The sequence below is a fragment of the Cupressus sempervirens genome, chromosome 3 (genome assembly GCF_028749045.1).
Source record: "Cupressus sempervirens isolate cs-2001-9-10 chromosome 3, ASM2874904v1, whole genome shotgun sequence".
Classification (NCBI taxonomy): domain Eukaryota; kingdom Viridiplantae; phylum Streptophyta; class Pinopsida; order Cupressales; family Cupressaceae; genus Cupressus; species Cupressus sempervirens.
The window spans coordinates 343,406,114-343,429,143 of record NC_143120.1 but is presented as its reverse complement, the minus strand read 5'-3'; positions in this window follow the sequence as shown (position 1 = coordinate 343,429,143).

Below are 23,030 nucleotides of genomic sequence, written 5' to 3'. Positions count from 1 at the left end.
CTGCTTCACCTACTAGAAAGGATGTGGAATAGGAAAAAAGTGACTCTCCACAGAGGGAAACTCAACTTTTCTTTTTGCATTCTACTAAGCTCAAAGCTGGTTCCATGCTTCAAGTTGATTCATGGATATATAATGAAATAATGGGTCTAAAAAAGAAAATGGATATTGTGCAACAAAACTAGGATATTGACTATGCCAAAATTAGCTAGATGGAAGTGTAGGTGGGAAAAATCCCAAAAAAAACTCAAGGATTATGAACAAAACCTCCAGATGCTTATTAAGGAAAGTGGTAATAAAATGGAGTAGGTGACTTCTAGTATTTGCGCAGCTGCTACTAGTCTTGGAAAATGCACAAATGAAGAGATTATATCACTAGGGGGTCCAAGCAAGAGAACTAGGTAGAGTTCCAAAAAGTAGGCTTAGGAGGCTGTTGGTGTTTTGACTACTGATTCCATTCAAGAAACTACAGAGATTAGAAAAGAGGTTGTAAAAATGATTAAAGAGCTACAATAGCAGCTTTCACTAGGTTTTGATTTCTGGTTTTGTCCCTGCTTCGGTCTTATTTGCTGGTAGTAGTAAATGGTTTATGTTTTTGGTCCTATTAATTGGTTTTCTATTTGGTCTTTAAACTAGGTTCCAGGTCCTTGTAAAACCTGGGTACATTTATTAGACACTTTTTGTGGTTTTAGGTCCCTGTAAAACTTGATTTTGATACTATTTTTTTAGTAGGTTTCAGGTCCTTGTAAAACTTAGTAGACTTTAATGCTTTATCTTTTCTATTTTTGTTAAAGGGTTTTGGGGTCCCTTGAAAACCTATTTTTACCATAATCTAAAACAACTATGTAAACATTTTTGAGCCAACTTAAAGATTGAATTAGGATATTTGGAGATAAGGATGAATCCTAATTTGGATTCCCAATGCATTGCATGCAGTCAATCAGAAAAAGGGAAGGTTTAATTGGAAAAATGGATGAATCATAGCCATTCATTCACACCTAACCCTAAATCACTAAATTCTTCTTAAGGAGGAAAAACCCTAGACTAACTATGATGTGAAGAAGGTGTATGAAGGAGAAAAGAGAGAAGTTTGCATGCATAAATAGAACATTCATGGTGGCTAAGGAGTTATAAACTGATATTACATTGCAAAATCAATTAAAGGAGAAAAAAGAAAGGAAATAGTATACAATAGCAAGACATCTAATTTAAAGGATCAAGAGTACATCAGTATAGAGGTGATATGTCATCAAGAAATCAAGTGCTAATTATAAGATCAATGCCGAGTCATTCTAGTAGGTGAATCAATTAAATCTCTTAACAGAGTAGTCCTAATAGGCTATATTGAAATCCTTTAGTAGGTTACTTAATTGCGAGTTAAAGTCCTTCAACAAGGAACACTTCTAACAGGGTTTTGAAATCCTTTAACAAGGTGAGACCTAACAATTTTTGTAAGCCTTTAATAGGGTAGACCTTTCACAGGGTAGATCATGTCTCATGATCAAAAAATTGTAACCTTCATTGGATACACTTTATTAATGAAATAGTGAAGATTTTTGGGTGATATCCCAACTTAGTTTTACCTTCTCATTGGTGGGTTTCTGGGTAATCATATTTGGTGTCATACATGTGTCAATGTTTACTTTCTTTCATGATTTAGATGTACATGCTTTACATGGTATTTTAGTTTACTTAGTGAATGTATGAGATCCAATGTGTGGTGAATGTTTTAAGAGTCAAAATTAAACTACTGATTCAGCCCCCCCCTCCTCTCAGAAGTTTACCTTTCCTAATTTTGAAAATGGAATTCTACAATTTGGGAAAGATAATTAAGAATTAGGGAATTGAAATACAACTCATTCTACATCAACTAGATGAAGTAAGAGAAGAACTAAAGAAATCTTTGTAGAGAAGGAAGGAAATTGCCATTGAGGAGAATGCCACACTATACAAAGAGGTAGACACTATCAAGCTATTTTCTAATAGAGACTCTAATGAATTTGATGTAGCAGTTGTAGATCCAATGGAAAAGAACAGAGCCCAAGTTGAGGAAATTAGAAATCTCAAGTTAGAGAAAGAATCACAAGCCATACTACTATGTGAGGTGACTGAACAGAAAAATAAAGCTATGGAAGACAAAGTCATGATTTTAGATGAGAAAAGAGTTTTAACAAATAGACTGGAAGAGAAGCCATCATAGCTAACTAGAATTTCCAACATGCAATTGGATACTCTAAGTCAAATCATGAATGCCAACTATGAATTGAATGTCAAGGACATCGAAATAACAACAATGAAATTGCAGAATGAGCAATTGAAGAGCAACGTAAAAAGGGAAAAGGAATTTTCTAAAAGTTTCAACAAACCAAACGAATTCATCAAATACTTTGAGCAATTATTGAGATCACCTAGATCCAATAATGATACATTTGGATTGGGATACACAAGTACAAAAGAAGGAGAATCATCCAAAAATGTTGAAGAAAGGAACAACAAAGGTAAGAACTCTAAACCTACTTATCATAATTGTGGTAAGAAAGGACATACTGCTAATATGTGCAAGAGCAAGATTGTAAATTAGAATGTTAAGCATAAGAGCATGGTTCACTACAATAAGTGCAACAAACAAGGACATCAAGCAAATGAATGTACAACCAAGACCATGTACACACAAAGATTTGAAGGATATTGTTATAATTGGCAAAAGTATAGACATAGAGATTTTGAGTGTAGATCCAAATCCGTGTGGTCATCAAATAGGCAAACAAAGGTAAGGAAAAATGGAAACTCTTACAACTAGGATTATAATACAAGATATAGCTCTCATTATTGTTAAGAATATGGACATGTTCCTAAAAATTCTATTAGGACACACTTCAAAGGTGACTACAAAAGGTGGTTTAGTGAAACCACATGTTTTAGCTATTTGAAGATTGGTCACATTAGTTGCTTCTATCCAACAAGGTCAAAGGCACCAAGTTGTGAATTTGATAAAGGCAAAGGCAAGGCAGATGTTGAAAATGTCAAAGATGAGATGAACAAGACATGGAAGAAAAAGGATGGTTGCAACACATCAAATGGAGAAGGGATCACTTCACCCAATGGGTCAAGTGATCACACCTCATCAAACTAAGAAATCAAGAGGTATGTGGGACTAACATTTAAAAGTTATTTCATACATCAGTTTCAAAAGGACTTAGTACTAAAAAGAATATATAAGCATGAATAAAGATGCAAGATGTTATTAGGAATCCAAGAAAATCTTTAAGTTTTTAATGTTACTACCAAGCATGAAATGTTTCCTATGACTACTGAGTGGAATGCTAGAAGATGTTGAGCTAACAAAATAGCTAGTTGATGTTGAGCTTGTAATGGTTGCTAAACAAGTGGAAAGATAACAGATGCTGAGTGAGCTTGAAATTAGTTTATTCTGAGCTAACAACTATGTAAGAACTCAATATTTATTGTAGAAATTCAAAGGGTATTTGATCACTTTCAACTCATTTTCCATCATTTTGAAATTGAGAAAGAGCAAGGAGAGCAGAAAGGTGATCATAAAACTCATCCAAAGAGATTGCAGAAGATTTTAGCAATGTTTCTACATCATTTCATCGGGTCTTGCAAAGTATTTATCAAGTGCCAAGTATTTACCTAGTTCAAAGAATGTAGAGGGAAAGGAAATTTTAAATGTTCAACTAGTTAGTAATGAGGTCAACCAACCAATATTCAAAGTCATACCGGATATTTCTTATAAACAAGACCCTTATGGTGCATTATCCATGATACCACCAAATGTTTTAATGGTGCAAGATGTTAGGAAATGCTACAACTATAAAATTGGAAGTATAGGTGATATGGAGATTAGGCAAGCATATGAATTTTTTTGTGAGAATAATGTATTAAGGGAAAAATACAAAATTGTAGAAAAGAAAGGGTTAACTCATGCCCTAGATTTCTCGAATGTGTTCAAAACTGAATGGATTAGAATTGTGTTAAGTAGAATTCATGACAATTCATTTTTGTTAGATAATGGACTCATCAAGATAACCAAAAGTATAATTCATAGGCTAATAGGGTATCCAACCTTAGATTAGTCTAAGACTCTAAGAAGTGACTCAAAGGAGGTTATTGAGAAAAACATTGGAGTTGTATGGAATAAGAGAGGAATGATAATTGATACCATTAGGAATCCTTTGGTAGACTTTGCAGTAAGGGTTATTTTACACAAGTTTTACCAATCTAGTAGATTGAATAGTGTGCCTTGTATTGTAGTATATGTTGGCTATAAAATTGTCAAGAAAGATCACACATATGATCTTGTAGAGTTACAACTACAACAACTGGTTGAGAACCTAGGAGCAATAAGGAAGACAAAGAGTGCACAATGTAAATTTGGTTTTATTCTGATATGCATTTTCTTTTATGTTCAAAATAAATTTTTGACATTTGGAATAGTTGCATGGAAAACCAATAGGTCAGTGTGAGAACTTTGAGTCAGTTATGACTAGCTATTTTGAGGAATTTAAGCAATTAATGAAGAAAAGATTGAGAATACAAGTATCCTTAGTGGAAAAACATTATGCCGATGTTTTCTTTCTAGTGGATGTTGATTACACTTTTGTTCAAGCAACAACACCAAGGGTGAGATGGCTGAGGCCACTTGGATATGAAATCAATGCAGATGAGGCCTGTGCAGCTATAACAACTTAACTTGTAGAAGACATTGGTAAAAATGCAAAAGCATTTGGAAACTATGAAATGGATAAATCCAAAATCACTATGGAACTGAAGACTACCTCTATTATTAAGAAAAAGGAGAAGTTGGCGAAGAAATTAAAAGATAAATTTGGTGAAGGTGTCAAGCAGGAAGAAGAAGAAGAAGAACAGGGTGAAGAGGAAGAAGACACACAAGAACAAGCACCACTTACACTGACACAAGGAATGGGTGAAGGTCAGCTAGAAGAGGAGATATAAGTTGTTGAAGGTATCGAGGGAGAAGAAGCCAAGGAAACACCTACTCCCACTGATTAAAAGAAGAGGAAGGCCAAGGCCCAACCAATGACAAAAGCCAAGAAAATCATCAAGCTAAGTTAGCCCAAATCTACAACACCTACTACAAGGGATAGTGCAAGTGTCACTACACTAAAGGAAAAAGAAAAGACAAAACCTATAGAATAGGGAGGTGAAGTGCATAAAAGACCAAGGAGAAAGTACATTGTACAAGGGAAAATCTATGTGAAAATATTAAGAATAGTGTAGATTTATCAGGATTTTCACATGTTGATTTTGATAATCTCGGCAAAGTTGAGAAAAATCAAGTGGACAAAGGTATATATGTCATGATGATAAATTTTAAGAAGGCCCCACTAGAAATTGTTAACTCAATTCCTAAGAGCCTATATGAGAGAGTTGAGTAGAAAAAACACTATTGCATGAAAAACAAATAAGGGAGGCTTCACTTGCACAAGTCATGCCTGAACTTAGTAAGACACAAATTGTTAAGGCTATGAAGAAATTGTTGGAAATATTCAGGATGAAATGTGTTACTGAGAGGGGAGAGGTGAATTAGTAACACATAAAATTTTATGCATTTTAACCATTCATCATTCATTCATCTAATCTATTGCATAAATGAAAGATCAATCATTCATAACACATGAACACAGTGAATTGGTGACCCAAAAACCTTCCAATTAGAAAGTAAAACTAGGGTGGGGATGATGCTCACAAAACTTCGTTACTGCAGTATGAAGTTGGCCGGTTAAGGCTTACAATGATCACTTCTAGTGATATGCCCTGTTAGGAGCAAGTAGGAATACTAGATCCACCTTGTTAGAGGATTTTACAAACATCCAGTGAAGTATGCACTCTGTTAAGAGATTTACAAAAGACTATTAAGTATACCTTGTTAAAGGATTTAAAAAACTGATTAACTATTCGAATGAAACAGTGGATCTACTTACAACTTGTTTGCTGATAAGATCCTTTTGCATTGATCACCTGATGTGATAGATATAACTTTTCTGCTCCTTATGCTGACCTTACTGTATTCCTTTTTCTCTGCTGCTGATAGCAATACCTTCTTCACATGTGAACAATACTTTCTCATTTCATGCCAATATGTTCATATTCCTATTCATCTTTCAAAAAATGATATCATACATTACATATATACCATTCCAATATTTTACAGTTACAAGGTCGGCCAAAACAGAAGTGAACAAAACATTACTGAGTCGGCCCATTAGTAAACTCGGGTTCACTGAACTGACTTGGTGACCTTTTGATACTCGGCATCCACTATGTTACTTGACATCATCATGCACTCAGTAGAAGTAGAGACTCAGTTCATACTAGTCACAGAACATTGCTTGGAACTCGGTAGTCATTGGTGACTCGGTAGATGTAGTGTTACTCGGTAGAAACTATCTTCTTCATTTACCTTGCTTAGCTCAGTAAACATTGAATCCTTTGTTTACCTTTTTCACTCAGTAAACTCTGTTGATCTTCAATTACCTTTTTCACTCGATAAACACTACTGAACTTCTTTTACCTTTTTCACTCGGTATCTTCTAGAATGTTCGGTGAGAACTGTTTGTCTGTTGAACTTATAAGGTAACCACTGAATGCTCAGTATATACTTGAGACTAAGTGATGAGCAAGATAAGCATTTAGGATAGAATAAATGTTTTCACTAATGAAAAATATATCATAATTCCAACAATCTCCCCCTTTGGCATTAGTGACAAAAACACTTATGAGTAAAAACTTATGTACAAAATTTGATGTACTGATTTACATGTATCTCCCCCGTACAATATGCTCGAAATATTTACAAATATCTCTATCTTTTCTAACTCTATCTTCTGCTCTAAACTCTATCTCCCCCTTTTTGACAATAATGCCAAATTAAGAAATATATATTTACACAGAGACACCAAAATGGGAGATGAATTTAGAATGTACCTTGAGAATAAGAACCAAAATCTTATCCCAATTTTCTTGCAAAATTTTGTAGGAGGAGAGTGCTATTTGAACTTTTGCTGAAAGTTCAATCATATGATCTGCAACTGAGAAATTATTGTCATGGATCAATGCTTTGGAGTGGACAATGTGTTTCTGCATTGTGTCCATGATAGGAAGGATCATGTTCTGGATGTCTATTAAGGTAGACCTGATCCTTGCTTCCTCTCTCAGCAATTCTGCCTACTTTTTTGACAAAAATATGATTCAAAGATGATGGGATGAACTTGAATTGGGATCAAGTTGCAATATTTGGGCACTGCCTGTTGAGATAATGGGTGTTGCGCACATTGCATAATATTGTTATTTTATTATTTTATTTTTATTATGTAATGTTGTACCTAGATGGACGTGCAACATGTAAAGATTCCCATGGAATATTCTTGATGAATTGTATTGTAACATTGTGAAAATATTTCATGTAATTATTTAATATTGGGGAAAAGAATTAAATGCCCAATATTAAATGTGGGGTCAGTGGGTTAGGTAGCACATGGTTTTAGCACATGGTTTATGTAATACCACTTGGTGGTTTTGTGGGACTTGCTACTATATAAGCAGCCACAAGGGTAGTTGTTGTAGAGAGAGAGAGTAAGAGAAAGAAAGGCAAGAGTCGAGTGGGACAAGGCTTGACAGTTTAGCCAAGGGAGCATTTGTGAAGGTTGAAAGCATGGCATGGGATGTGTGGATTCATGTTTGTTCACATAGTTTGTTTAGTTGTGGCTATGGCCATGAAGGCTTCCATGGTTGTATGGCAATGGTATTTTTGCTAAATAATACATGGTGATGGATGCTTTTGGAGGCTGGGTTTTTTTCCCTCAATGAGGGTTTCCTAGGGTATATCTTGTGTCACATTTTGTGGGTATGTTGTCTATTCTCTTGCATGTGAATTTTAATTTTGTATTTATTTTAGATCTATTATGGGTTATGTGGAAACGGTTATATTCTTTGTTGCCAAGTTTCCTTACAAGTGGTATCAGAGCTATGGTTTTATTATTGTAACCCTAGATTGAATCCATGGGAATGCATGAGAGGATTAAAAAAAAAAAAAAAGGGGGCAAGATATATGAATGATTTATTGCAGATCTGAGGCTTTTGGGTTTGCTGTTATGATGGGATGTTAAAAGATTTGGGCATGTGAAATTGTTGGAGAAAAGAATTTTTAGGATGTTTCATTTAAATGAGGGTTTTGGGGGGTAGCTTGCAAAAATGACCTCCTGGGTAAAAACAGACCTCACCATTGGATCCGAGTCGACATTTTCATAAATTTTTGATATATAATATGCCCTAGTTTGGACATGTTAAGAGGAAATGAAAGAGTTTTTTGGTTTCAGCCCATGATGGCTGTCAAATTTAATCCCGTCGGAATTTTCGTCACTGAAAAAAATAAAAAATAAAAAATCGTACTGAAAATGGTAAAAATACTATCTAAGTAAAATGGCCATAACTTTCTCTCAGAATATTGGATTTCAGAGTTCTTATAGGCATTGGAAAGCTAATTCAGAGTACTACAACATGGTGTAGGTTTGGTTCTATGATTTTGAGATTTTTTTAGGTTTTAAGAGCCCTAAAGTCAGATGTTATTTATTTTGAGCACGGATTAGGGCATAACTTGGGCATACGGAGTCGGATTTTGGACTTCGAGTAGTCAACGGAAAGCTCTTGGAGAGCTCTACACATTGGTTCAGATTTGGTGTAGATTTGGCATGACTTATTTGTTGATATATTTATCTGAACAGTTTATAAGTATATTTTGACTATGGTAACATTGTGAGTTTATGGCATTGGAGATTAAAGATTTGACGTCATTGTATAATCAGTTCATATTTCAGATTGGTCTCATGATGATATGGTTATCAATGTTTGGTTTGGATATGCATGATGACTTGTTGGGTCTATAAGTTGTGCAGTGTTGTAAGCAGTCTATACTTACAGGTTGCATTTATGGCTTGGTTATGGGTTGGCTTTGCCCATTGATCTTTCATTATTGATGCATATTCAAATTGGTGTCTTGGATTTGGGTTGTCTATGCCCTAAGTCACATGATTTACTATTTTTTTTATGTAGAAGGGATGAGATGATGTTACCAGGTATAGTCATGGCAGAGGATTGTGGTTGACTATGCTGACAGGTTGGACATACTTTGAGAACCAGATGCTCAGTTCATGGATATGATCATGGTGTCATGAATTTTGGCATGACATTATTGGTTATACAGGTACATCGTTGATGTTCATTAGCTTGGATTTTCTGATTCAGTTATGGTGGTATATCTTCTTGGTTGAGGATCATGGTTATTTAGTTTCTTTTAAGGAGCTCATGATGTGCACTTTGAATTCTTTGATAGTTTAATGCCTTGGTTGATTCTCATAGTTAGAGGATGGATTTTTCATCATGATGTCATGGATAGCTTGGATACACGGTTTAGTGGGAGCTTGTGACAGTGATGGGGTGACAGTGCAGGATTAGTTCCTAGTTTGGTTTATATCTTCTTGGTTTGGAGAGGATGGATTTTATGATGCCATAGGTGACTTGGTACCACGGTTGAGTGGGAGTTGTTGGCATTGATATATTTATTGAGTGTTTGCAGATGTTGGAGGTTTGTCTTAGATCCTGTTACTGCAGAAGCGTCTTTGACATTTGCATGGTGCACTTGTTATCTTCATGGCGTTTGAAGATGGTTAGATCTTGAGGACTCATGAAGTTCTTGGTTATCTTCATGGTATGTGGAGAAGGTTCTTCCTGGTATGTAGAGATGTTTTTTCTTCATGGTGTGTGGAGATGGTTGCATCTTGAGGACTCACAGGGTTCTTGGCAAAGGTGTGTTTTATGATTTTATTTGGCATGTTATCCTTGGTATGAGGATGGTTTCATTATTATGTCATGGTATACTCTTGATACGTGTTTAGAGTTGTGACATGTTATAGTATGTTCATGTGGAGCATGTTATCTCTTTGGTTGAGATGGTAAGATCATGTTGTCATGTTTATGTTCCTGAGGCCATGGTTGGAACTTTGACATTGATCTTGGTTTAGTTTCTTGGTATTGAGTACACTGATCATAAGTTGGATACTTCATGATATTACTAGGTTGCATTTTGGAGTTGGCATGAATTGATTGGTTACAGGTGCTCATGGATACTTAGAGATGGTGGTGATGTTGATTTCTCTTGGATTAGAGAAGTATTTGTTGGGACAGTTGATGGTTTCAGCAGGAAGTCCGAGGGGCAGTCACCTGATATGGACTTGAGAGGAGATTGTTCTTAGATGAGTCTTGGTTGGAGACTTGGGTATCTTGATGAGCATTCTCATTCCCCACTCTTGGTCTACTCGGCGATTTGCTACTTGAGAGGTATAGCCCATTATTTTCTCTCAGTTGCATTATATTTATGCTTATCTTTCATGGATATGGATCTTGAGCTATGGTACATGAGTTAGTTCTGGAGGGTTCATTTGAGAGATGGTTTAGCATTGGTTATCTCCATGTGCATATGTTGTTATGCTGGTTGATTTTGGGAGATGGTTTTATATTGGGCATATTCCTTGGATTAGGAATGGTTATTCCTTGGTTTAGGAATGGGTTTATTGAGTTTGATCTTCTTGTGAGAGGCTTACATCCATGATTAGTTATATGGTATGGTTTGGGTGTTGTTGAGGCTTCTTGTTGGGGTTTTATGGAGGAGATCATACTTGCACAGTTTACATCTAGAGGTGTGTGTAGAAGGACATGATACAGGTTATGATTTGCATGGTTTCTCTGGTCGTGGTTATCTTCTTGGATGCTCAGTTTTGCCTACATTGGATTTGAGATTGGTTGGAGATTGTGATCACTAGTTTGTGCTCATGTATGTCATGTGAGAGATGACATGGTTATTCCTTTATCTCTTTCCTCTGTTGGTTGTGGAGAATTTGGGAGACTATTGGAGACTTGTTATGAGAGTTTTTTTTCTTGCAGGATATTAGTTTATGTATTGTGGATGTCCTTGATACTACATGGATTCACTTCTTTGAGATGTGTTGAGTGGATTGGTTATAGATTTGACATTATCTTTTGCAGTGGGAGCTTCTTGGTATATATGTGGCAGGTATTGCTCTTCAAGCTTGTGATTGCAGGTTGCAGATTGGATATGTCGGTGATATAAGATTCACTTGTTATACCTTTGAGGTATGGATAGTTGGATGGGTTTGGCACTTTGCTGTGGGTGCTATTTTAGCTATGGATATTTTGACAACTACGGATACATGTGATTACCTTTGGATCAAGTTTTTGTGCTTGGAATTTCAGTTGGTACAGGATTTTATGATCTTCTAATGCGACAGGTTGGGTGGCTTTCTCTTTGGATGGCTTCTATGTATGTCCAGTGGGAGTGGCATAATAGGAGGTGAGATCATTCATGTTCAAGATGCTAGATACTTTGATTTTTTTGCGGGTACCAGGATGGAGCACTTGGTATATTTTGATCCATGATGGTGGATGTGTTGGGAGGGATTGTTCCCTTGTTCATTTTATGTGGCTACAGATTGACCCTATGCAATGTATACAAAAAGTGGGAGATTGTTGAGATAATGGGTGTTGCGCACATTGCATAATATTGTTATTTTATTATTTTATTTTTATTATGTAATGTTGTACCTAGATGGACGTGCAACATGTAAAGATTCCCATGGAATATTCTTGATGAGTTGTATTGTAACATTGTGAAAATATTTCATGTAATTATTTAATATTGGGGAAAAGAATTAAATGCCCAATATTAAATGTGGGGTCAGTGGGTTAGGTAGCACATGGTTTATGTAATACCACTTGGTGGTTTTGTGGGACTTGCTACTATATAAGCAGCCACAAGGGTAGTTGTTGTAGAGAGAGAGAGAGTAAGAGAGTTGAGTGGGACAAGGCTTGACAGTTTAGCCAAGGAAGCATTTGTGAAGGTTGAAAGCATGGCATGGGATGTGTGGATTCATGTTTGTTCACATAGTTTGTTCAGTTGTGGCTATGGCCATGAAGGCTTCCATGGTTGTATGGCAATGGTAGTTTTGCTAAATAATACATGGTGATGGATGCTTTTGGAGGCTGGGTTTTTTTCCGTCAATGAGGGTTTCCCAGGGTATATCTTGTGTCACATTTTGTGGGTATGTTGTCTATTCTCTTGCATGTGGATTTTAATTTTGTATTTATTTTAGATCTATTATGGGTTATGTGGAAATGGTTATATTCTTTGTTGCCAAGTTTCCTTACACTGCCCTTCATATCCTCATCAATTTTTTTCAATTTTTCTTTGATCTCCTTTGTGTACTTGGTAACATCACAAAGTTTGGCAAAAAGTGAAGTTACATTATTAAAATAATTTTCAAAATTGGCCAAAACTGTAGATAATTCTACCTGTTTTATTGCAATGTGCTCAAGAACCTTATTATCAAATTTCCTTTCATCATTCTCAATCAATTTTTCTTCATCGGAGGTGTCCTCATGGAATTTATTTAAAGCCTCTTGTAATTGAATCAAAATGTGTTGAGTAGAGTCTACTTCAACACCTATAGCCTCTATAATAATGTTCTTGGCATCCTCTATTATTTTTTATTCCTTATCCCTTTCAGATATTAATTGCTTTTGCATAGCCTTCATCTCTTTCAATTTACTAGCATACCTCATTTCTTCAATGGTAGCATTTTCATAGTCAATTTTTGGAATAACTATATCTGTGTCTAAATCAATTTCTTTTGGTATTTCCTTTCCAATTAGCATAAGTCTTAATGGTTGCTTTTGTTTGAGTTCTGTGGCCATTGGTTTAATCTTAGGAATAGATACAATAGTAGAGATGGAAGGGCTAGCAGCAAAAACTGGGATAGGACTTGAAGAATGAATGCCAATAGAAGTATTTACCGGATCTAGAATACTTCCCAAAAATGATGATATACCCGTTATAGCAGTATCATAACTAGTTATACTTGAAGTAGATGCCGATAATGTTGTCAAAAATTTTGGAATTGGAAAAATTGTAGAACTTATTGATGTGTCGCTTGATGATGTTGGAACAGAGGAGGCTGGCTCGGTGACTAAAGAAGAGGGCTACAGCTCAGTAGATGAAGTGGTAGACACTTCCACTGATGATACCTGGAGCTGTGAAGTGGTAGGTGCAGATGATAAATCTGATGAAGATGCTATCAAACTTGCGGAAGCTGACTCCAACCTTGATGATGTGATAGTTTTAGGTGGAGAGTGAGGAAGAGATGCAATGACTGCTGCTGCAATTTTTACTGGATCATCTTCCTCCTTATTTTCCTCTTCAACTTCTTTCTCTTTTTCTTCCTTGTCTTCCTCCATTAATGCATGTAGCTCTCCTAGTGAGACTATGATGGGTGGAGATACAGTTGTATCATCACTGTCACTACTGTCATCATCCTGGATTTCTACTGGATCTTCACTGGGCTTATGCAAATGATAGATATTTTTCCACATGTTTGTTGCATCATTTACAACATGCTCAATGTCTTTGATCAAAATCAAACAAGTGTGGAATCTGATCATCATTTTGCCTTCATGATTTTTCATTGTAGCCTTTATTTCTACTTCAGTGAGATTTGGTTGAAGGTTTTTCAGAGATTGCTCATAGATATCTTTCACCGTTTTGGTGGTTGTTTCCCATCTTGGTTGCAATCTCTCCAGTAGTTCCTTGGAGATTTGAGAGGTAAGCTGGTCTGGGGAGTATTTCCATTTTTCCATCTTGGAGAGTACCAGTTCCTCTATCTGCATTTTCTCAGCATTTGTTCTTGTTTCAAATTTCAAAGCTTTTAAATTTGTGATGCCCGCCCCTTCTTCCAATTGTTTGAGCCTTTCCTCAAATGTGAGTGGAGGTCTGACCAGTACAGGTTCCTATTTTCCTTTTTTGGTCCTCCTTAAGAATACTGCAGTAGGCATCTTCTTAGGTTTGGTAATGGTTACATTACCTTTCTTCTTTAGAGGTTCTATTTCTGCATATTCTTGTTCTTGTTCTTCTCCTCCTCCTCCTCCTCCTCCTCCTTCTTCATCATCTTCTTCATCCTCGCCTTTACCTTCAGTTAGCGTAAGAGGACTAGCAGCAATTTTCATTTTCACTATCTTTCTCTTGCCTTTGCTTATTGCCTGAGGTAGCTTGATTTCAAGCTCTATTCTAGCCTTTGCTTCATCATAGGTTCCAAAGGCAGGAATGTTGGGCATAGCTGGTTCATTGACTAGTGCCTCAATGATATCTCTTGCATCATCAATATTTAATTCATAAGGCAATGGTTTTACCCATGCCACTTGGGGTATGACTGCCTGTATGTACACATGATCACAATCAACCATAAAACATATATCATCTTTGTAATCCTCGATAAGCCTAGGAGGAATTTTGAACCTATTATTCATCCTTTCCTTGAAATCTTCAAAATAGTTATCCATGACTTTGTCAAAATTTTCACCCATTTCTGCTATGAACTCATTAATCTGATATAAAATTAGAGTGTCTTTCCTCCATACTATAGATCCTTTTGAGGGAAAATTTTTTTTTACATAAAAGAATAAAAAAATTAACAAAGAACCAAATTTATAGGGGTTATTCTTGGAAGTCCTTATGATTTCCATATTTTTATTCAGCTATCTTAACAACAATTCTGACAAATCAAATTCAAGATTTTTCTTTACAATCTTAAATGCTAAGTCCACAGCTTCACACGGTACACTATTTAATCTACTGGAACTGTATAACTTATATGTAATCACATAAATGCCAAATCTGAGTTCAATGTCAGATATATTGTTAAGCTTTAGTCCTCTACCATCCCACTCTACTAGGGTTTGCTTCTGTAACTCATCCTGACCTAGGGTTTTAGTGGTTTTAGCTTTGCTTAGCATAGGCAAACCCATGATTTTATGAATCATCTTTTTGGTTAACAATACAGTTTGTTCCAACCACAGCTGACCATTATGAACACAGCACATAACATATCTAACCCATTTAACCTGGAAACTTCTTGGTAGGTGCAGAATATGGGTCAAGCCTTTTTCTTCTAGGTGTTTGTGCTCAGGCTTTAGGGCTCCATCAACACATAATTGACCTAGGTCATTATCCATATCTAATGTACCAATTTCTTGAACAACAAATTTGAAATGAGCGCGAATATCATTAACAAGAAGTACCTTAGGAGGGATTTTCGATTGAGCTCTGTGAATGTCAAGTGATTCTGCAACTGCAGGCACTACCTTGAATTTTGGGGCTTTCCATTCGACTCCTTTTACAAGCATTTTAGAACCTTTCTTCACCTTGCTGTTGCTGGTGCTTGCAGATGCCATTGATGCTCAGTGGATGAAAATATTTTCAAACAATTACTTTGCAGGAATTTTGCTTCAAATCACTTGGCATGCAACTGGAAATCCTTTTGTCTCTGAGAATTTTAAGTCGCGGTGGAAAATGAAACCGAATTCTTCCCTTTTAATGAAATACTATCATTAAGGCTCAGTACAAAGGTAGATGAGATGACATAGTGCGTGCCAGTCTATCAATGAAATACTCGATAGAACCTTGCAACTCAGTGGACTAATAAAATCTTTGATACTCTCAACCTAGCTTGATAAGGTCTTTAGTCAACCTTGCTCGATATATGCAACTCGGTGATTGATATCATTTCTATGGTCCATGTATCTAAAATACTGTATTGATCATTTGGACCCATTTTTATAATCTAGAATTGTTTAAGATGTGGCTAGAAGATGCAGTTCTTGAGTCTTCTTAAGTCTCAATTGGAAATGATGGAGTCACCCACTTCTTGAGTGACATGATCATTATTTGAACTATCTTGATCGGTAGACTTAGGAATCCACTGTTGTCTCATTTGCTTTCAAATGTTATCAGCTTTTGCTTTCTTTTCATCTTCAATTCTTCCAGTATTCATGCAATTCTTAGCTATATGACCAAGTTCAGTACATGTGTAACATCTTATGGTTGTATCCTTCTTTCTTAGGTGATGTCTTGCACAATTTATCCCGATGTGTTCATATTCTCCACAATAGTGACATCTGCACCAGGTATTGTAGTCCCAACCAAATATTGCTTTGATAATTTGTTCTGCTAGATTAAGTGCCTTTGATTTGCATTGAGATGCCTTGTGACTTAGTTTCTGGCTTTTGTGACATTTGCCTTCAAATTTTGGTTTTTCTTTGCATTCATTAGCTTTGTGACCATGCTAATTGTAGTTAAAGCATTTGCCATTGAAATTTGCCTTTCCATTACTCCAAAATTTGTTTGATGTATGACCTATCTTACCACAGTGATTACAAGTAGGCCTTTGATTTCTTTGTGCAACTTGTTTGGAATTTTCACCTTCTTCCTTGTAACCAAGTCCAGTTTTTCCTTTTTGTCTATGAAGATTTTGCTCACTTAGCTGATTTAATTGAGTAATGTCTGCTTGTGATTTCATCATTCTCTCATTGATTTTCTTTTCAGTGTTTAGGTCATTTTCCAAAATTTCATTGATTTGTCTTTCAGATCTCAAGTCACTTTTTAAGCTTTCATTAATTTGTCTTTCAGTGATCAGATCATTCCTCAGGTTTTCATTTTTAGATCTCAAATTCATAATTGCTTCATTTGCATTGGAGAGTTGATTTATAAGATCTTGATGTTGAAGGGATTGACTATTTCTTACCTCTAAGTCTTCATTTGCCTTGTTTCTTTCTTCCAAGACTTCACATATCCTGATTGATTGGATTTCTTGTTCTCTTTTGAGTTTTCTTACTTCTTCCTGCAGGGAACCATTCTTTGCTAGGAGTTCCTTGATTGCCTCATTAGCTTCATTTGAACTACTTGAAGGTAAAAGGTCTTCAATCCTTTCTTCAACATACTGATGATCATTTATTTGTCTTGCAAGTTCCTTCCTTCTTTTTAGGGATTGAGAAAGATGCTCCTTAGCTTCTTTGAGTTGAGCCATGATCATTTCCAGATCTACCTTTTCAGTTTCAATAGCTTTGTCAAGTTTGAATATCTCCATTGCTCTTGATCTTTGCTCAAGTTGTCAAACTTTTCCCTAAGAACCAAATGCTCTGATACCAATTGTTGGAAATATTCAGGATGAAATGTGTTACTAAGAGGGGAGGGGTGAATCAGTAACACATAAAATTTTATGCATTTGAACCATTCATCATTCATTCATCTAATCTGTTGCATAAATGAAAGATCAATCATTCATAACACATGAACACAGTGAATTGGTGACCTAGAAACCTTCCAATTAGAAAGTAAAACTAGGGTGGGGATGATGCCCACAAAACTTTGTTATTGTAGTATGAAGTTGGCCAGTTAAGGCTTATAATGATCACTTCTGGTGATTTGCCTTGTTAGGAGCAAGTAGGACTACTAGATCCACCTTGTTAGAGGATTTTACAAACATCCAGTGAAGTATGCACGCTGTTAGGAGATTTACAAAAGACTGTTAAGTCTACCTTGTTAAATGATTAAAAAAATTGATTCACCTGTTTGGATGAAACAGTGGATCTACTTACAACTTGTTTGCTGATAAGATCCTTTTGCATTGATCACTTGAGGTGATAGATATAACTTTTTTGCTCCTTATGCTAACCTTATTGTATTCCTTTTGCTCTGTTGCTAATAGCAATACCTTCTTCACATGCGAACAATACTTTCTCATTTCATGCCAATATGTTCATATTCCTATTCATCTTTTAAAAAATGATATCATACATTACATATATACCATTCCAATATTTTATAGTTACAAGGCCGGCCAAAACACAAGTGAACAAAATATTACTGAGTCGACCCATTAGTAAACGTGAGTTCACTAAACTGACTTGGTGATCTTCTGATACTCGACATCCACTATGTTACTCAGCATCGTCATGCACTTAGTAGAAGTAGAGACTCAGTTTATACTAGTCACAGAACATTGCTTGGAACTCGATAGTCATTGGTGACTCGGTAGATGTAGTGTTACTCGGTAGAAACTATCTTCTTCGTTTACCTTGCTTAACTCAGTAAACACTGAATCCTTTGTTTACCTTTTTCACTCGGTAAACTCTATTGATCTTCAATTACCTTTTTTTCTTGGTAAACACTGCTGAACTTCTTTTACCTTTTTCACTCGGTATCTTCTGGAATGTACAATGAGAACTGTTTGCCTATTAAACTTATAAGGTAACCACTGAATGCTCAGTATATACTTGAGACTAAGTGATGAGCAAGATAAGCACGATAGAATAAGTGTTTGCACTAATGAAAAATATATCATAATTCCAACAGAAATATGTAGTTAGGTTTGTACCTAAATATAGAGCCTTTAGCATATTGCAAAATAATATTGAAGATGTTGTTAAGAAGTCCACATAGATGTGGAAAGTTACATATGGTTTAGCAACAGTAAAAATAAGAGAACAAGAACCTATTGAGGTGAAAGATAATGAAGATGATAATGATGAAGACACTATTGAGAGAGATACATAAATGAAAATAGATGACAAGGCAATGACTAAGGTAGATAAGCAAGAGGAATAGAGTGTACAAGATACACAATTGCCTAATGTGGGCCCTCAACATGTAACAAATGAAAATAATAAAACAATAACAGTTAAGGATGTATGTGATGTCACAACTTAGAACATCAATCGCCCAATAGAGGAAGATCTAAATAAGATACTTAATTGGTCTATACTGTAGGAAAAATTATGTGATAATCCTATATTGGTAAGTGTAGTTGAATTCCCAAAACAAGTGTCTAAAACTATAAGGGAAGAGGTGAATACACAAGAACCATCTACTATCACCCCTCAAGTCACTAATGAACAAACTTTGGATAAAACACCTGAAGCTACATATGAAAAGGTTGATATAATTGCAAAGGACACAGTGGAAACTCAAGCCACTATAGAAACACAGAGTGAAATAGGTCAGATAGACTTATCTGCACCTCCAACACAAATACAAGGTGCATCAAAAGACATTATGGAAGTAAAGAAAAAGCCTAAAGAGATTGAGTTGACAGCAAAGGTGAATGAGCAAGTAGTAATTCAAGCCCTAGTAACTTTACCAGAATCTGACACTCCTTCCAATTGTACTCTTCATAAGCCAAGCATAGATGCAACACCATTGCAAATCTCAGTGCCTAGTTTGAGCTCATCAAAGGCTGAAGAAGTAATACAATATGGAGAAGTAAACTTTGATGAAGAAATTGTTTTACCAAAGTTTGACTTTGACACAATAATAATTGAGAAAATGGGCATATTGCAAGAAGCCCTAGCAAGAAAAAGAAGACAATAACTACTTAGAAAGGAGTATAGGCAGAAGAAAGCATTGCAATATATCAAAGACATCTTTTTAGATACATTTAGCCTACCGACTCCAGATGAAACCAAGCCACTCATTGAACAACTAAAAAATATAGTGGAGAAAGTTAGTGACACAGACCTAGACACAAATGCTAAACTATTAGAATGGTTTGAAAAGAAATTCCAAATAAAAGTAAATGAGAAAATATCAGGTGACATAGCACTCACACAAGTTGCATTGGCAACAAAGGTAGAAAGTGTGAAGAAGGTACTTGAGAATATCTTCTCACTGTACACTAAATTTTGTAATCAACCACTCTTCAAACAAGAGACAAGAAGTCACATTTTGAGTTTGGAAAGTCAAATTAATGAATCAGGTACAAAACTACCTATGACACCAACTCAAAGTGAGAAGCACTTCAGAACTTTGTTACAAACCAAGAGTTAGTTAGTTGCATTGTTAGTAGATGAAGCCAATATAAGGGCTAAATTGATTAGCATCAAAACAAAATTGATCCCACACATGGAGATTTTGCACAAGGAATTAGGCTATGCTGAAACAATTATGAAGAAAGACCCAAATCTTTCAACATTAGATGGCCTAGTCCACCTGACTACTAAGCTAGCTATCCAAATTAAGTCTTTGGAAGTAGCATGTGAAAGTTGGGATACAGATCTCAAAATTATCCTAGATTTCCAAAAATCCTTTTTGGACAAACACACTATTAGTGTGTATCCCATTTGACATAAGTGTCAAAAAGAGGGAGAAATAAATAGGGGGAGAAATAAAAATGAGAGAAATAAAAAAGAGAGTGAGAGAGAGAAAAGGGGGAGAGTAAGAAAAAGGTACAAGTAGTTACAAAGATAGAATAAGATATGGGGGAGCAAACACAAACAACATGAAGTCAAAGAGTATCAATTGAGGCACATTTAATTAGTAGGAGTACATAATTTTGAATATAGAATAAACCTATCAACTCAGGGGGAGTTATCAGTCTTTGAGGTACAAGTTGTTACAAATTTTGAAAATTTGAAGTTTTGTATATAAGCCAAATAAGAGATATGTTATGTTGATAAGAATAAGGATATTAATGCATGGTCAAGTGTTTTTAACACTCATGTCAAAGGGGGAGATTGTTGATCTTAGATCAATTTTGACAAGTGAGTTTCTACACACTTTAGTCATTTAATTAGTTCATGCAAAATAAGTAGTACATATTGAGAACAACATGTATTTAATAGAGCATGCCAAGTCCATAGTGAGTGCCAAGCCACTCATGTGTCAAGTAGATAGTGTATGCCAAGTAATTTAGGAGCCAAGTAAGCAATGCATGTCGAGTGATATAGATGCTAAGTCAGAGTATAGAGAATAGTATATGCTGAGCATCAAAGACTTTAGATGCCAAGTAAGAAATTTTTGTTATAGTTGTTTGTAATGGAACAAACAACTATGTAAACCATTTCTGAGTTGACTTAAAGATTGAATTACAATATTTGGAGATAAGGATGAATCATAATTTGGATTCCTAATGCATTGCATGTAGCCAATCATAAAAAGAGAAGGTTTAAGTGGAAAAATGGATAAATCATAGCCGTTGATTCATACCCAACCCTAAGTTACCAAAGTCTTCTTAAGGAGGACAAACCTAGACTATCTATGATGTGAGTAATATGTATGAAGGAGCAAATAGAGAATTTTGCATGTGCAAATAAAGCATTCATGGTGGCTAAGGAGTTATGAACTAAGATTACATTGTAGAATTAGTTAAAGGAGAATAGAGGAAGAAATAGTATACAATAATGAGACACCCGATCAAAAGGATCAAGAGTACATCAGTATAGAGGTGATCTATCATCAAGAAATCAATTGCTAACCGTAGGATCAATGTTGAGTCATTCTAGTAGGTGAATTAGTTAAATCTCTTAATAGAGTAGTCCTAACAGACTGTATTGAAATCCTTTAGCAGGGTACTTACTTAATTGTGAGTTGAAGTCCTTTAACAAGGTACACTTCTAACACAGTGTTGAAATCTTTTAATAGGGTGAGACCTAATAGTCTTTGTAAGCCTTTAACAAGGAAAACCTTTCATAGGGTAGATCATGTCTCATAATCAAAACATTGTAATCTTCATTGGATACACTTTATTACTATAGTAGTGATGATTTGTGGGTGTCATCCCTACCCTAGTTTTACCTTCTTGTTGGAAGGTTTTGTTAGTGTATTTTTTTATTTTTCCTATTTTGCTAGCTTTTTCCTACACTTTTAATAATCTCGCTTAGGTTAATAAAGCATGTCTTATTAGGTGAATGGTTGTGAGGTGTCACCTTCCTACATGTGAGCTTCCATTAGCTATCTTGGGAAGATACTTTGCTATCTTTAGTCCAATAGATGGTTGCTCCTCATTAGTTGGTGTTGCCACCTCCTCCCTCTTCCTAGCCTATATAAGCATACTACCTGGCTTGTATTTGTATCTCTTGTTTTTGCATCCTCTTAATGCTATTTTGCTTCCAGCATTTGCATTACTCTCTTGGAGACTAACTCTATGATGCTATTTTGATTTTGTATCATTTGCATTCATAGTTTAGATATTTACTCTTTGCACTAGTTTTCTGGGTTATTAATCTTATCAGATTCTAACATGGTATCAGAGCTTTTCTATGTGCAAGAGTAGATTTTAGTTTCCTTATTTGAGAGATTCGGGGGGGGGGCAAATAAACTTTATTGTAGTTTTTTGAAAAATGAAGTATGCTCTTCTCTTGCATCTTTGGATGATCATGAGAATCAGAAAAGTTTTGACAAAAATGGTTTTTCTCTGGGGTTTCAATCTCAAATCTGATAACCAACTTGCATATTTGGAGTTTTCAATCAGTTTTGCAGTTTCCAACATGCCATTGATGGACTTAGGAAGCTGATCTAGCATTTGCATGTCATATTCTAGTTACTGGAGTCATTTTTTGATTTTTGGAGCCGTTTTTTACTATTAAAGGCATCTGATTTACACTACAACAACATCTTCTGTACGTCAGCAAGAAAAATGCTTTCTGGGTTTTGTTCGTAGCCATGAAAAACCATCTGGGTATCTTTTAAATTTTGCATGCAAGCTGTATATTTTGTAGAATCAAGCATGCAAAGCTACAACCATACCCCTCTCCATTGGCAGTCGTAGATTTGAACGCAATTTTCAAATGTCTCATTCTTGCTCATACGGACTCCAATTTTGATGATTCTTATTATGAACTTGGCTATTTTTTTGTGCTTTATCCACTAGTGGAGTTGTTTTTTGATTTTCATGCATGAATTCTTTAGAAATTGTAGATTCTCAGCCGTGACTGTGCACAGTTCTCGTTTTGGAAACTTCGGAGGATCATAACTTTCTCATACAACCTCGTATCGAGGCGATTCTTTTTTTAAAAGTGCATGATTTTTTGATTAGATCGTAGTGGTGCTATTTGTTTCCTTGATTATTGTGCCCAAGTTTCACTTTTAACATATGCTCTTCATGAGGAGGCCCTGTCAGTTTTTCTTCCGTAACTTGAGCATATAGACGTATTTTTTCGATCCAAAAAATGCGTTAGAAAGCTAGTTCTAAGATGGAGATGATGGTATAGGTTTTTTTTAATTTTTGCTATAGTTTGGTTGCCTATTTTGGCAGTCAAAGCTAGATGTTCGATTTTGCCTTCTGGGAGCCATATCTAGCTCATTTAGACTCTTTTCTGGG